The sequence below is a fragment of the Lactuca sativa genome, chromosome 4 (assembly GCF_002870075.4).
Source record: "Lactuca sativa cultivar Salinas chromosome 4, Lsat_Salinas_v11, whole genome shotgun sequence".
Taxonomy (NCBI): Eukaryota; Viridiplantae; Streptophyta; class Magnoliopsida; order Asterales; family Asteraceae; genus Lactuca; species Lactuca sativa.
In genome coordinates this window covers 185,204,567-185,221,063 of record NC_056626.2, presented here as the reverse complement: position 1 = coordinate 185,221,063, position 16,497 = coordinate 185,204,567, and positions in this window count along the sequence as shown.

Genomic DNA, 16,497 nt, shown 5'->3' with positions numbered 1-16,497 from the left:
TCGTATTTTTGACATCATATTGTAATTGAGTTTTGAACATGTAACTTTTGACAAATGTAAACTTTCAATTATATATATGATGGTTGTATTGCTTTCTTTACTATGTATTCATTTGTTACGTTACCACATGAAGTCGTCCGCCCCCGAACGTTTCCGCCGTTCAGGTTTGGGGGTGTGACAGATTGGTATCAGAGCAATGTTTATAGTGAACTAAGTATATCGAACCACATAAGATATACAAACTATAAATGCTTAAGGGACTAATACTCTCTGACAAGACCAATTTTCTTTTTACGCTTAAGCAGTTTTGCGTTCAACTTAAATTGATAGTTCATTTAAGTACAATTACATGCATACCACAAAATATTTTCATGTTATACAACTATACAAGTATTTAGACAAGTTGACACTACGATTGAGACTCGATATATGTAATCAGATTTTGGACAAATATAGCATGATCAACTATATTTCCCCGAGATTGGACCAACGTATATCGAGGAATGATCGTAGTAAGCAACAAGTCAAACCTTACCAAACCATTACAAGAATCAAACACAAGAATTTAAATACTATAGGAGTATTTGCTATCTAAACTAGTTTAACTTACATGTTTTGCATGTTCCGACTTTATTCAATTCTTATAACCCTATTTCTCGTACAGTCAAATGGCTGGATTTCACCACCCTGGCGACCCCTACTTTCCCAACCAAGGCAGCGGAGGATGGATCGAAGATGATCCCGAAGAGGACGAGGAACCCATAGAAGTGGGTGATGACTCCGGTACCGACTCAGAGCTGGAAGTTATCGATCCACCACCCATTCAACCTCCCGTCTTCGTAAGGAACTTTCAAGGACCGACTCCCGTCTGGGGAAGTCACCTCCACCATTGGAGCCAATAGCAAAACCTACGCCCTCCCTACGGCATGTACCGGGACTTTTATGATGTCCGCGGCGGAGGTTCGGCTGATCGAGCACTCCCAGTAATGGTGGGTAAGTTAGCCAGTCAGTCCTATCAGTCTGGAGTACAAGCTAGTCGACTCCGGGATATCAACGTGGAAGTGCAGGTTCACACTTCTGACATCCGTAGGCTGGACAAAATGCCAGACAACGCTCAATTCCAAACCGAAGCATTTCAAGCGCAAATGATTGCAGCCCTCGCCGAACTAAGGGAACAACAAGCCGCTTTTGATAGGCGTCTAATGGAGTCGAAGCAATCAGATGCGGAGTCAAGCTCCAAGCGCAACCTTCGACGCAAGTAGTGCTTCTCAAGGACTCAAATTTTGTTATAGCTTAGGACCTCGGCTAAAAGTCTTTAAATTTCTCGAACTTTGTAATCGGAGACCCTTATAGGGGTCAAATTTTCATGATCGTTGTAACAACTGTTATATTAATATAAGTGGCACTATTACTACTATGTTAAGTATTTCGTTCGAACCTTGAATGGTCTTTGTGAACCCAAATACTTGTTTCATACCTTCAGTCTTACAAATAACTTTCATTCTTCTATTATAAGACTCATACTATCATCTGTTGTTGAACTACAGCGATTAAGCTCATGAGACACATACATTTTCCATTCTATGAAATTCTTATCCTTGTCTTTTCAAACTATAATTGAAGGATGCCTCCGCGTAGGAATCCAAGGCGAAACAACGGTGAAGAAGCACCAGTACCACCACCACCTCCACCACCTCAATTTGATGCTGTTATGTTTCAAGCAGCAGTCACCGCAGCGGTGGCAGCTGCCATGTCACAGATCAATAACTCGAGTACTAATGGCTCGGGATCTGGCACACACCTATCCAACCATGGCGAGAGTCATGGACCACCTAGAGAATGCACCTATAAGGACTTCACTAATGCCAAGCCCCGTATGTTTTATGGTACTGGTGGTGTGATGGCCCTGAGGCAGTGGATCGAAAGGACGGAGGCAGTCTTTGAAATCTGCTCCTGTCCCGAGCACAGCAAGGTCAAATTTGCAACTTTCACCCTTCTCGATAAAGCTTTAACTTGGTGGAATGGCCACGTTAAAGTACTTACCCTAATCGTGGCAAACTCCATAAGCTGGGAGAGCTTGAAGGCCATGATGATGAGAGAATATTGCCCACGGGGAGAGATTCAAAAGCTTGAACACGAGCTATGGACTCTCGGAATGGTTGGTACCGACATCGCTACTTATACCAACAGATTCTGCGAGCTGGCAATCCTTTGTCCAGATATGATTGCTCCCGAGAGCAAGAAAATAGAAAGGTACATTTGGGGACTGACACCCCAAATGCGATCAAGCGTGTTAGCTTCTAAACCTGACACCTTTGAAAGTGCTAAGGAATTGGCACAATCTCTGATTGACTACGGAGGTCATCAGAACTCAACCACTGCTGCACCAGCACCACAGAAAGGAAACAACAACAACAACTACTACAACAACAACAACAACAATGGCAGAAAGAGAGTGTGGATTAAAGGGAAGGGTGGGTCTTCCCAAGAATCTGCAAAGAAACAACTGGTTTCAGTAAATGCTGCCACTGTACCTGCTACAGCCCCTACAAATACCTACCCAACAAAGCCTTATATAGGTAACCTCCCAAAATGCACCAAATGCAATTACCACCACCATGGACCTTGTCGAGAAATGCAGTGCGCCAACTGCAACAGGAAAGGACACACAGCCTGTTTCTGCAAGGAACCCGCAAAGCCGATCACTCAAGTTCCCGGTGCGGGTGTAGGGCAGGCTTGCTACGGTTGTGGCGAGGTGGGCCACTACAAGAGGAACTGTCCTAAGGCAGTAGGCACCGGAGGTGTGGGACGAGTGTTGGCAATAGGCCACGACGAAGCTGTAGCTGAACCAATTATAGTTGCTGGTACGTTCCTTCTCGATAATTCATATGCATGCATATTATTCGATAGTGGAGCGGAGAGAAGCTTCGTGAGTCAAAACTTTATTCATTTACTTAAACCTAAACCTAGCAAGTTAGAAAAATCATTCACTGTAGAGATGGCCAATGGAAAAACCGAAAACACAAATTGCATATACATGGGTTGTACGTTAACATTAGACGGCCATTCTTTCCCAATCAACCTCATGCCGGTTCAAATTAAAAGTTTCGACGTCATAGTCGGCATGGATTGGTTGATTCTTCTTCGCGCCGACATCATGTGCTTTGAGAAAGCAGTCCGTCTTAACCTCCCTAACAACGAAACATTAGTTATCTACGGCGACAAATCTAGTACAAACCTTCGCATCATTTCGTGCATCCAAGCTCGAAAGTGCTTGCGGAAGGATTGTCGAGCATTCCTAGCGCACATCGTTGATACAAGTCAAGAATTGAAGGACATCAAGAGCATCTCGGTAGTACGCGACTTTCCCGATATCTTTCCAGAAGAACTACCAGGATTACCACCACAACGCCAAGTCGAGTTCAGAATCGACTTAGTTCCAGGAGCTACCCCGGTAGCGAAGTCGCCTTACCGCCTCGCTCCAGCAGAGATGCAGGAACTTTCCAGTCAAATTAATGAACTCCTTCACAAAGGATTCATAAGACCAAGTTTCTCACCTTGGGGAGCACCGGTCTTGTTTGTAAAGAAGAAGGACGGATCGTTCCGTATGTGCATCGACTACAGAGAGCTGAACAAACTTACTGTCAAGAACCGCTATCCTCTACCCTGTATTGACGATCTATTCGATCAACTTCAAGGGGCGAGCTACTTCTCAAAAATAGACTTACGATCCGGATATCACCAATTACGAGTTCTAGAGGGGGACATTCCAAAGACAGCTTTCCGAACTCGTTATGGACACTACGAATTCGTGGTGATGCCGTTCGGATTAACCAATGCACCAGCAGTATTTATGGACCTAATGAATAGGGTATGCCGTCCTTACTTGGATCAGTTCGTCATCGTCTTTATCGATGATATACTTATCTACTCTCGAAGTGAGGAAGAGCATAGTCAGCACATACGAAAAGTCCTAGAAACACTGCGAACGGAGAAACTCTATGCGAAGTTCTCTAAATGCGAATTTTGGATTCGAAGAGTCAAATTTTTAGGCCATGTTGTTAGCGAGAAAGGCATACACGTGGACCCCTCCTAAATTAAGGCCATTGAGAACTGGTCGGCACCAAAGACACCTACAGAAATTCGTCAATGTCTAGGTCTAGCTGGCTATTATCGCAGATTCATAAAGAACTTTTCGAGCATTGCGAAACCCCTTACTACATTAACCCAGAAAGGTGTGGCCTTTGACTGGGAAGCGAAACAAGAGAAGGCATTCCAGACACTAAAGCAGGCCTTGTGCACCGCACCGATACTATCCCTCCCCGAAGGGATAGAAGACTTCGTAGTGTATTGCAATGCGTCAAATCAAGGACTTGGTTGTGTTCTTATGCAAAGAGGGAAGGTTATCGCTTATGCCTCCCGACAGCTTAAGACACACGAAGTGAACTATACGACACACGACCTCGAGTTAGGAGCAGTGGTATTTGCTCTAAAGATCTGGAGGCACTACTTATACGGAACAAAGAGTACTATTTTCACCGATCACAAGAGCCTTCAACACATTTTCGATCAGAAGGAACTCAACATGCGACAACGACGATGGGTTGAGTTACTGAATGACTACGAATGCGAAATTCGTTATCATCCTGGCAAGGCCAACGTAGTAGCTGACGCCCTCAGTCGAAAGGAATACACTGGTCGGAGGGTCAAATCCCTGACCATGACTATCCATTCCCACTTATCCACACAAATTAAGGAGGCACAAATGGAAGCTTTGCAACCTGAAAATGTGGCGGGTGAATCCCTGCGAGGAGTGGAGAAGAATCTAGAAGTCAAGGGTGGCGGAGCCTACTATCTCATGGACCGAATCTGGACCCCGAAACATGGTGGTTTCAGAAACGTAGTCATGACCGAGGCTCACAACTCAAGATATTCCGTTCACCCGGGTTCAGATAAAATGTATCTGGATCTTAAGAAACCGTACTGGTGGCCTAACATGAAAGCAGAAATTGCTACCTTCATGAGTAAATGTCTTACTTGCGCTAAGGTTAAGGTCGAGTATCAGAAACCGTCAGGATTACTACAACAGCCAGAGATACCAGAATGGAAATAGGAGCGGATTACTATGGACTTCATAACCAAGTTACCCAAGACGACAAGTGGACTCGATACCATATGGGTCATTGTCGACAGATTGACCAAATCCGCGCATTTCCTACCCATCAAGGAGACTGACAAAATAGAGAAGCTTACAAGAACATACTTAAGGGAGGTAGTGCGACTGCATGGTGTTCCGATATCCATTATCTCCGATCGAGATAGTAGATTCACTTCAAGATTCTGGCAGTCACTACAAAGTTCCCTGGGAACTAGGCTAGACATGAGTACAGCCTACCACCCACAAACAGACGGACAAAGTGAGAGAACAATACAAACTTTAGAAGATATGCTGAGAGCCTGTGTGATTGACTTTGGAAAAGCATGGGATATTCATTTACCCCTTGTTGAATTTTCATACAACAATAGTTATCATACAAGCATAAAGGCTACTTTGTTTGAAGCCCTCTATGGTCGAAAGTGCAGATCCCCTCTGTGCTGGACTGAAGTTGGCGATACCCAGTTAGCTAGAGGAAGAGTTCCCGAAAGCACTCTCACCGGTCCGGAAATCATACGGGAAACGACAGAGAAGATCGTTCAGATTCGTGAACGATTGAAAGCCTCTAGAGACCGACAGAAAAACTACGCTGACCAAAGGAGGAAACCTTTGGAATTCCAGGTAGGAAACCATGTCTTATTAAAGGTCTCACCATGGAAGGGTTTAATATGATTTGGAAAGCATGGGAAACTAAATCCAAGATACATAGGGCCATTCGAGATTCTTGCCAGAATCGGCCCTATGGCTTACAAGCTTAACCTACCGCGCAAACTTAGTTACATCCATCCAACCTTCCACGTCTCAAACTTGAAAAAGTGTCTGTCCGACGAGACTCTTGTTATTCCACTCGACGAGATCGAGATCAACGAGAGCCTCAACTTTGTGGAAGAACCAGTAGAAATCATGGACCGAGAGGTCAAACAAACAAAACAAAGTCGCATACCCATCGTGAAGGTTCGCTGGAACGCCAAGCGGGGACCCGAATTCACATGGGAACACGAAGATCAGATGAAACAAAAGTACCCTCATCTCTTTCATGTTCACTAGTATCTTTACTACTTTAAATTTCGGGACGAAATTCTCTCTAACGGGGGGATGATGTGACAACCCGATATTTCAACTCTTTGTAATGACCAAAATGTGTCAAGTATTGTAACCACTTTTGAGTAATAAAATTTACTTTCATAATAAAATGTACAAATAGTTCTATTTAATTTCCTTCTATGTTTAAATGTCTTTGAACCATGATCGTACGTGAAAAGAACGCCCAAATCCGACTTCATATAGCGAAGTTATGATTTTTCCAAGTTCGGCTTAGCAACAGACAGCTAAAAACTCGAATCGGAGATCGAGCGACTTTTAGCCGGAATGACCTAAACGAGAATCGAAGGTCTCGACAATGGTATTCCAGCGGTAAAAAGTCTGGCAAAAACCGACATCAGATAAAGAAGTTATGAATTTTAAAAGAAATTCCTTAAACACGATGAGTTTATAATAAATAATAAAAAAATAATTTTGTAATTTGCCGACGGAGTCTAAACGAAAGTTGTAGAGCGTAGTCTCACCTACGCTTGGATATAAAGACCATCGAAAACGGAGTTCGTATGAAGAAGATATGAATTTTTGAAGTTTATTAAATAAATTAATTATTTATTTAAATCAAAATTCGGACTTTATCCGAAGGGGAGTCAGCGTCCTCATCCGAGGTACGCGTTGTGTACCCCTGTACGCCCAACGTACCCGAAGGACTTGGCCTCTGATCGTCCACATCGCCCTATCCGAAGAATCCGACCCGCTGTCCCGTCCGACCCGCCGTCCCATCCGACCCGCGTACCCAGCAACCCGTCCCATCCGAAGCCGAGGCAGTCGAGGCTTCGGTCATGCATGACGTACGCGTACGCGCTGTGTACGAGCGTACGCCCCGCGTACCGAGGCAGACCAGCCTTCCTATAAATAGGATGCGAGGGCTTCCGAGAAAAGGGCTCATTTCTCTCCTCTCTCTCACAATCTTGCCTCGTTTTCCGTGTCCGTTCAAACCCGAAGCTCTGGTCTTTTTGGCTCAAGTCCCGAGGGTCGATTTTACTCCCGAGATTCCCGAGAATCCCGAGGAAAATCCGTTTCCCGAGACGAAACTTTGCCCGGTTTTCCATCTCGCTATCTTCAAACTTTCAAGTGAGTTTCATACCCCTTAATCAACCTTTTTAATTATTCTAAATGCTTTTATATGCTTTCAAGGGGGGGATTACAAGTAAAACTCACAAGTATTATCGTGTGTTACATAAAGAAACTCGTTTATATGCTGTTATATATCCAAATCACATGCGATTTATAAACCTTTAAGGAACTTTTATGTATACATAATATATGTTAAAATAGCATTCTATCTTTTGAAATATAAATTCGTTGTAATGCATGTATAAACTAAACTTTTCTTAGATTATTCTTGTCTATCTTAGACTCTACACCAAAAATCTATGCTTTCATAAACAAGTGATTCCTTTTCTAGGTATTTCTAAACAAACAAGACACACTTTTAGAGAACTTTAATAGGTATAGTTTTACGAACAAATTTCTAACTCTTATGTACTAGAAACATGAATTTCAAGAAGTTTACTTTCGTATACAAGAAAAAACGTAACATTTTAACAAGTAGATTTGTTTTTATACCACGGTTTTGTGAGACACTAACTTCATGTACGTTCGAGTACACATTTCAAGTCCTGTATTATATACCAGAATCCCTTGGAGGGGGAGCATGGTGTTTGTGTATAGATCTATACGGGCTTGACAACCCGCGCCCTGACTGTTAGCTGCAGTCCACCGTTTGGGGTGACAAACGTCATAACATTCCAACGCCTGAAGAACGTTGTGTATAGGCATTCCGAGTCAATAGTATGGTTATAAAACTCACAAGGGGTATTAAAATGCATTGATTTACAAGGTTTTCAAACTCATTGGTTATTTTACACTTACATACATTTTGGAGACAAACATTGGTCTTCAGTGAAGGCTACATTTATACTAGTAGAAAATATAGGATTTTCTAAACACAAACGAACAAAGATAAAACATTTCATTTCATTCAAACATTGTCACTTAAATACTTATAAAATTCACCAGCTTAAATGCTGATCTACTCTTTCAAAATTACTTGTATGTCCCAGGAAATCAGTAATTTCAGGTATTCATTACGCTTTTGATGAAGGGATGCTGCGGCGACAGTTTAATCTCGTATTTTTGACATCATATTGTAATTGAGTTTTGAACATGTAACTTTTGACAAACGTAAACTTTCAATTATATATATGATGGTTGTATTGCTTTCTTTACTATGTATTCATTTGTTACGTTACCACATGAAGTCATCTGCCCCCGAACGTTTCCGACGTTCAGGTTTGGGGGTGTGACAGCCTTCAAATCCGAGTTTAGTCAATGATTTAGGACCTCAAAATGAGTTTACGGCCCTGGAGCATGCATGGGCCTTAAACACATAAAAAGTGGGTTTTTAAGCCTTAAAACCCCTCCAAATCAATCTTGGGACCTAGATATGACTTTATGGCTTACAAATTCAGACTTAGAACACCTTAATCATCATTTTGAGGAGTAAACATGAGTTTACTGCCCATGAACATGCTTGGGCCGTAAACTCATCCTTATGAAGAGTAAACTTATTTCCAAGTGTTTAAAAGCCATTTAAACACATCATTAGCCTTGGAATAAATCCTAGAACCAACCACTATCATTTTTGGGACCTTAAACATGATAAAAACCCTCCATTTGAGTGTTTACGACCATAACCCCCAATAATAGGTTCCAGGGCCGTAAACTCATAAACATAAGTCAAAAGGTGCCCAAAATTCATCCTAAGGCTTGTAAAAATTGTTTGAATCACATGTGATTGGTCTAAGGTAATTAAATCATCAATTCAAGAGAGGTATAGGAGCTTACGGCCATAAACTCCTTGTTTAGGGACGTAAACTCCCTTTAATGGTGTTCTTGGTGATTTAATCCACTTCCATGCCTTAGATAAAATCATACAAACTCTTCCCAAGTGTTATTGAACCATTTAGCACCATAAAACCTACCAACCATGAGTTCACGGCCGTGAACTCCTGTGATTATGGTCTTAGGGCCATAAACTCTTCTAAGAGTTTACTCTTGAAGACTAAACTCCATTCCTAAGCCATACATGTCCATAAATGCCACCCGGGTCACTCCAAACACTTGATTTGAAGTGTTTTCGCTCATTGGAATGTCTTATCATATCTAATTAGTGGTTTAAAATCTAATTAGATACATTTTGATATTATTTCATATTACTTAGGAACCTCGTGTGTTATCAAGCCCCGAACCAACGCTTAGCATTCAAATCGTCGCGTTTTCTCGTCTGGTGAGTTCATACCCCTACCCTTTTTCAATGTTTTCACTATTTTCAGGGGGGAATACAAGCAAAGTACAAGGGATACTTGTACTTAAAACTTGTTTTACATGTGTGTGTTTCATAATTCATATGCTTTTAACACTGATAGTCATAACAGATAACCGTTTGAACATGCAGAACACGTAAACATAGTATTTGTGAAACATGTTATAAAATGTTGTATTTTATATTTTCACAAATGGTTTTTCACATTATATCAGTTAAAAGCATGACATTTGAACCTTTAACATAAAGTTTAGTACACTGTTTTGTCCTCGGTAAGACTCCACAGAGATACGCGAGTAGAGGATTATTGTATTATTACTAGTAAATTTGTTAATCCTATATAATTGGAGACACGTCCTCAGTGAACACTCCACAGAGATACGCGAGTGGAGGACCGCATCTGTAACCAGAATCTCTTAGATAGGGAGCGTGACTTGAGTGTATAGATCTATACGGGGCTGACTACCCCGCACCTGGCTGCTAGCTACAGCCGAACCGAAATGGTTCAAGGGTGACGAGAGTCATAAAGTGATGTGGACTACTTATTTCCATATCTAGTCTATTGTATGGTTATGGAACTCGCAATTAGGGTAACAGAGATTTACTTAATAGTAATAGTGAATAAAGTAATTAATTTACTTTGTATATATTAGTTTTATATATGTGTTAAAACTAATACATTTCACAAGGATAACCAGGTTTTCAGTATACATCTTTCACATTTGGTAACCAACATTCAGGAAAATATGGGATTTTCTTGGGGAACATTTGTACATAACCAGAAACATGTAACAAACCAGATAACTAAACGTTACATTTCACAAGGGTTACATCTTTTACATTACATTTTGGGGATTCAATAACCAACCATTCAGAAAATATGGGATTTTCTTAGTGTGTATCATTTTCAGAAACAGAAAGGAAACCGTACATTTTCAGAAAACAAAACCGCTTATGAACTCACCAGCGTTATGCTGATTTTCAAACTGCTTGTATTCTCAGGTCCGCATTAGACAGGTACTCGATGATTCCTTTTGGCGAAGACGGAATGCGCAGAAGACACGTCTTATTTTGTTCAAATATATACTATGTATCACTTGTACAAATTACTTTTGAAACAAATGTAAACTTTTATATATGTAAGGTAATGGTTTTTTGCTTTACTTACTATGTGCATTGGATTTGATACTCAACGTGGAGTCAACCCCGAAAATGTTTCTGCCTTCGGTTTTCGGGGTGTGACACCATGTAAGGTTTGGTATACTTAGTTCACTATAAACATGGGCTCTGATACCAATCTGTCACACCCTGAAACCCAGGGCGGAAACGTTCCGGGGCGGAGGTGACTTCATGTATGTATCACAACCAATGTACATAGTAAGCAAAGTAAACAACCATTACATTACATATTAGAATTTACATTTGTTTGAAAACCAAGTATTACAGTTGTTATACATATGTATATATGAACAAAAGTAAAGACACATCTTCTACACACTCTGTCTTCGCCAAAAAGGATCACTGGGTACCTGTCTAATGTGGACCTGAGAATACAAGCAGTTTGAAAATCAGCATAAAGCTGGTAAGTTCATAAGCGGTTTTGTTTTCTGAAAATGTACAAATTTCCTTTCATTTTCTGAAAATGTTACACACCCAAGAAAATCCCATATTTTCTTATATGTAAAGTTTGGTTATCTGTTTTGTTACACAAATTTGGTTATGAACAACTGTTATCCCAGGAAAATCCCATATTTTCCTAAAAGTTGGTTACCGATCCGAAATGTAATGTAAAAGATGTATACTGAAAACCTGGTTATCCTTGTGAAATGTATTAGTTTTATCATATACATAAAACTAATAAGTGTAAAGTAAACTGGTTACTAACCCATTATTACTAACAAGTAAATCTTTGTAATCCAAATTGCGTGTTCCATAACCATACGATAGACTAGATATGGCAATAAGTAGTCCACATAACCTTATGACTTTCGTCACCCTTGAACCTTTCGGTTCGGCTGTAGCTAGCAGCCAGGTGTGGGCAAGTCAGCCCCATATAGATCTATACACTCAAGTCACGTTCTCCCTCCAGGAGATTCTGGTTACGGGGGCGGTCCTCCACTCGCGTACCTCTGTGGAGTGTTTCCAAGGACGTGTCTCCAATTTATAGGAATAAAAAATATGCTAGTAATAATACAGAAAGATACTGTTACAAACGATGATCCTCCACTCGCGTATCTCTGTGGACTGTTACCGAGGACAAAACAATGTACTAGATTTCATGTTCAAAGTTCAAAGGTTATGCCTTTCACTGTTCTAATGCGGAAAACCATTTGTGAAAATATAAAATACAACATTTTATAATGTTTTTCACAAATAATACGATAATGTGTTCTGCAAGTTCAAACTGTTATCTGTTATGATTATCAGTGTTAAAAGCATATGTAATATGGAACACAACACATGTAAAACAAGTTTTGAGTACAAGTATTCCTTGTACTTTTCTCGTATTCTCCCCCTGAAAACAGTGAAAAACATTGAAAAATGGTAGGGGTATGAACTCACAGTTTAACGTAGGGTTCGAGTGTCAACGGATGCCCTGAACGCCAATGGCCCCTATTATTCATGTGATGACACATAAATGAGTTAGAACTAAGGTGTTTCATGAGTAAACATGATGGGAAAAAATCCTTAGGGCTTGGAATTACTAAGAATAAGTGTCTTATGATCCAAACTTAATGATTTATCCAAGTTTAGGGCCAAATATAGGCATTGGAGTGGGTGTATGGTCTTGAAAATGAGTGTGCGGTTGGGGAGTGCAGTCAGGAGTGTGTGTGAGGCTGCAAACAAGAGTGTGCGGCCGTACAGAGGGTGTGTGCAGCCGTACACAGGAGTGTGCGGCCCTACACTCCTCATTTGAAACCATATGATGATTTTTGAAGTGTATGCTCTTCGTACTTGGGAGTTTTGAATGTGTGCTGCCCCCATATGAAGGTGTGCGGCCGTACACCTTCAAGGGACGATGAATATGATGAACATGATGAGTTTTAAGCTTGGGATTCAAGTGTTTACCACTATAATCAGCTTGAAGATGGAGTAGATCACGAATATGAAGCCTTCAAAGTGTTCTTGGTTGATGATTTAGAGAGAGAAAGTAGAGAGAGGGAAAAGGAACATCTAAATGAATGAATGAAGGGGTATCCACCCATATATTGAGTTGGGTGTGAGGTTGAGGGTGTTTGCGGTTGGGTGTGTGGCCGCACACACAGGTGTATGGCCGCACACACCTTATTTGGTGAGTTTTGCCCGATTTTGTGATACTAAACACTCTCCAACCCTTCCTAAGACTCATATCTAGATTATACTAAGTCTAGAGAACCCATATGGAACCACAAGATTTAATAAAAGATAATGAACTCAAGTTTTAGTGCTGATACACGGATCAATAACATAGGTTAGAAGTTTCGGGTTGTCGTAGAAACCTAGTATTATTACCACTAGATTTTAGTCTAATATTTACCGTGACTAATTATTAGTCTTATTATTATTATATAAGCATTTAAACAATACTTTCCAACCACTATGTAGAGACATGGGCCAGACATAAAACACCGGAGGGAAAGACCATTTTGGCATGTAGCACTTCTAAAATCCAACAACCCTATGCGGCCCTTTAAACCAGATTCCCCGTACCGCGAGTAGTTAAATAGATTTTATAATGACACTTATATAATAATTGCTCAAATATTTATTATAAGTTCATAATAACAATACTAATTTTAAATATAAGCTATATTAAAATAGGGTAAGCATAACTTACTTACAAGGGGGTTTTAGCTAGGAGTCGGCTCTGCAGAGGTAGAACTTCGTCGCTGAATCTTTCTAAGAAAGATTTGATGGGTTTTGGTCATAAGAACATCGTATGTGCTCATACAAACCCTAATGCTTGCATCTAGGTTTCTCTATTGTACATGCAATTCATCCAAGACTATAAACCCTAGATCTAGTATATGATAATCAAGATAACATATGAATAAGGGTTTAGATCATACCTTGATTGTTATGTAGCAATAACAATCTCAAATCCTTCTTGTATTGACTTTAGAAAGCTTAGAGTCACATATGTTACTCCTCTAATGGTTCACAAACACCAAGAGCAAGAGGATGAAGAGGAGAAGAGAAGGAGGCTGCTCAAAACGTGTGGAAACCCTAACCAATTAGTTCACCACGTTTTTGAGGCATAAGGGTTCATTAAATAGTGAGGCTATTAGGGTTATCTAACAAGGAAACCCTAATTTGGATGCATAAGCCCTAAGCAACCCATGGGCTCCTTCCTTAAAGGCCTGGGACGATTTCTAATGGGTTTCCCCATAGAATTCGTCCACCCCTTTAATATGGAGTCCATTAGCTCAATATTCAACTATCATACAATTAATAGTTCTAGTCCCTTAAGTTTAATTAATGTCTTTTAGTCACAAACTTAATTCTTATTAATTCTTGACTAATATTAATTAAACAATATGATTTCTCCTTTAATATATTATTCTCATAATATATTAATAAATCATAATTAATCCTTTCTCTCCATAATTCATCCTATCAAGTTGCTTTGGTGAAGGCAACCCAAAAGGACCATGTACCATTGGGTTAAGTACATACCAAATTAGTTATGGACTTAGACACTAATCCAACAGTCTCCCACTTCGATAAGTCTAATAACTATTCTGTGTATGACTTCAGATCCTGATCTGCAATCGTAGCTTTCTAAAGCCGCTGTCAACTCTGATCCTATCAGATACGCGTGTCCTTTAGATAAGGGATCATATATTCCTCCATTCTAGATATCGTATAGACTGAGACATGGATCTAAATCATTCTCTCTATCTATGTGCTGTTTCCCGAATTCAGACTTATGATGACTGAGAATAGACTACAATTTGAACACATCAAATTAGTCCCGGATTGGCCAAGCACTTAGGTGCCATCACTAAATCATCGAGGGGCCCACAGATATCACTTTTATCCTACTTTGAATAAAAGGAACGGATAAACTTTGACTCAATGCTCGCTTGCACTCACTCACCGAATCACACACAACAATATGTTTTATAACAGCAAGTTACTGGTGCGTTTACATATTATCAATGTGTAACCGACTCGCAAGATACAACTCACACATCTCGGTTTCAAGAATATAAGGTGTTATCGTCTCACTAATCACTTATGATAACAATCCATGAAGCGATCCAAGTGAGCGTGGGTTTAATCCAATGCTCAAATCATATTCATAAGCACTCATGAACGCTGCAACAAACATTTGGTTATGTCTAATTCTCTTTAGACAATCCACACACCAATTCATGACAGTCTTCATTCATATCTACTTCCAACATATGAACGACTGTGGCCCGTTTGAATAATTTGACTGTTCTCAACCAATTAAATTATTCAGGAAGTCAAAACATGCAAAGTGAAACACAAGAATAATACTAATCCCATATGGCCTCAAACCTTTGAGTATAAATAAAACACCTTTTATTTATCACCATATTGATTACTCATTATTTGTTGTTTCGGGTAATCAACTTCTTACTTGAATTACAACACTTGTCCTATGCTCTTAGCATGCACACAATGTTTACCTATGGTTCTTACTTTGTGAAATAGATCAAATGAACACATTCCTAATCATACTCATTTCACAACTCCTAATCTTTCCACAAGTGAAAGAATATCAAATTCTTGCCACTTATAGAATATGCTAGATTCTAACATGTTATGCAATGATCCTTTCGTAATGTCATAGCACAAAATCACAATGACTATTGCCAAGGAAATTACAAAGTCCTCTATCGGAGAATGTTACAAGACAATTCCATAGATGTGATGTCTATCACTCAAGGTACATTCCTTTGAACATCCTTCTGCATAAAAGTTTCTAATCTAGACATTCATTCTTAATACCCAACTCCCAATATGGAAACGTTTCCATATTTTTCCATATGACAACTCATTCTTAATAGAATCTTTTCTATTCATAATAATGTCGATAAGGTCCATCCAATACTATACTTCGAACTACTCACAAGCGACCAATCCTTGGCAAACATTGGATTGTCCTTTTTTAGCTGTCTAATTATCTTAGTCAAAACCGATTCTTGTCCTTTTCCCTCTAAATGTGCTAGACATTTGGAAAATTTTAGAATGGTCAAATATTATAGCATTTGCAATCGATCCTATACCTGAAGCGTATGGGTCACGATGCATAATGTCTTACATAAAGATTCGATACTTTATCAATCTTCTGCCATAATATTTTATGTGCTACATTCTCACAATTCGATTATGAAGAGGAATGTCGTAATCATAATCAAAATTTAAGAACACACTATGTATCCTTGACTATATTTATTAACATTCCACAACCTAAGCCTTTAGATTTGAAATGAAGCATAATAATCTCTCCCTTAATTATAGCAAAACAACTTTACAACCATTGTGACTTTGCAAAGTATAACTCTTGTTTCTATAATTAATATTGCTAACTTGAAAAACTTGCCTTAATAATCATGCAATCATAACATTTATGATCCCACTATCACGATGATTATTATAAACATAACACTTATGCTCCTACTAGCTTTGATATGTATTCAGAAACAGCTTAACTTTCAGAAAAACAATGCGTATTGAATTTCTTTAAGTTCATATTTCTAATACCCAATGCTTTGATAATCTTTTATCAAGGCTTCTTAAACTTATACACCTTTGCCTTAGATAGCTCATATGTGTGTCTTAAACAATTCAGACTAATTGCCAAATCTCACTATTCGAATCATGGAAAGGGATACCGTAACCATAATTAAATTCGAGAATACAATTTCACAATCACTATCTTCTTAAAATCTTCCTTAGTGAA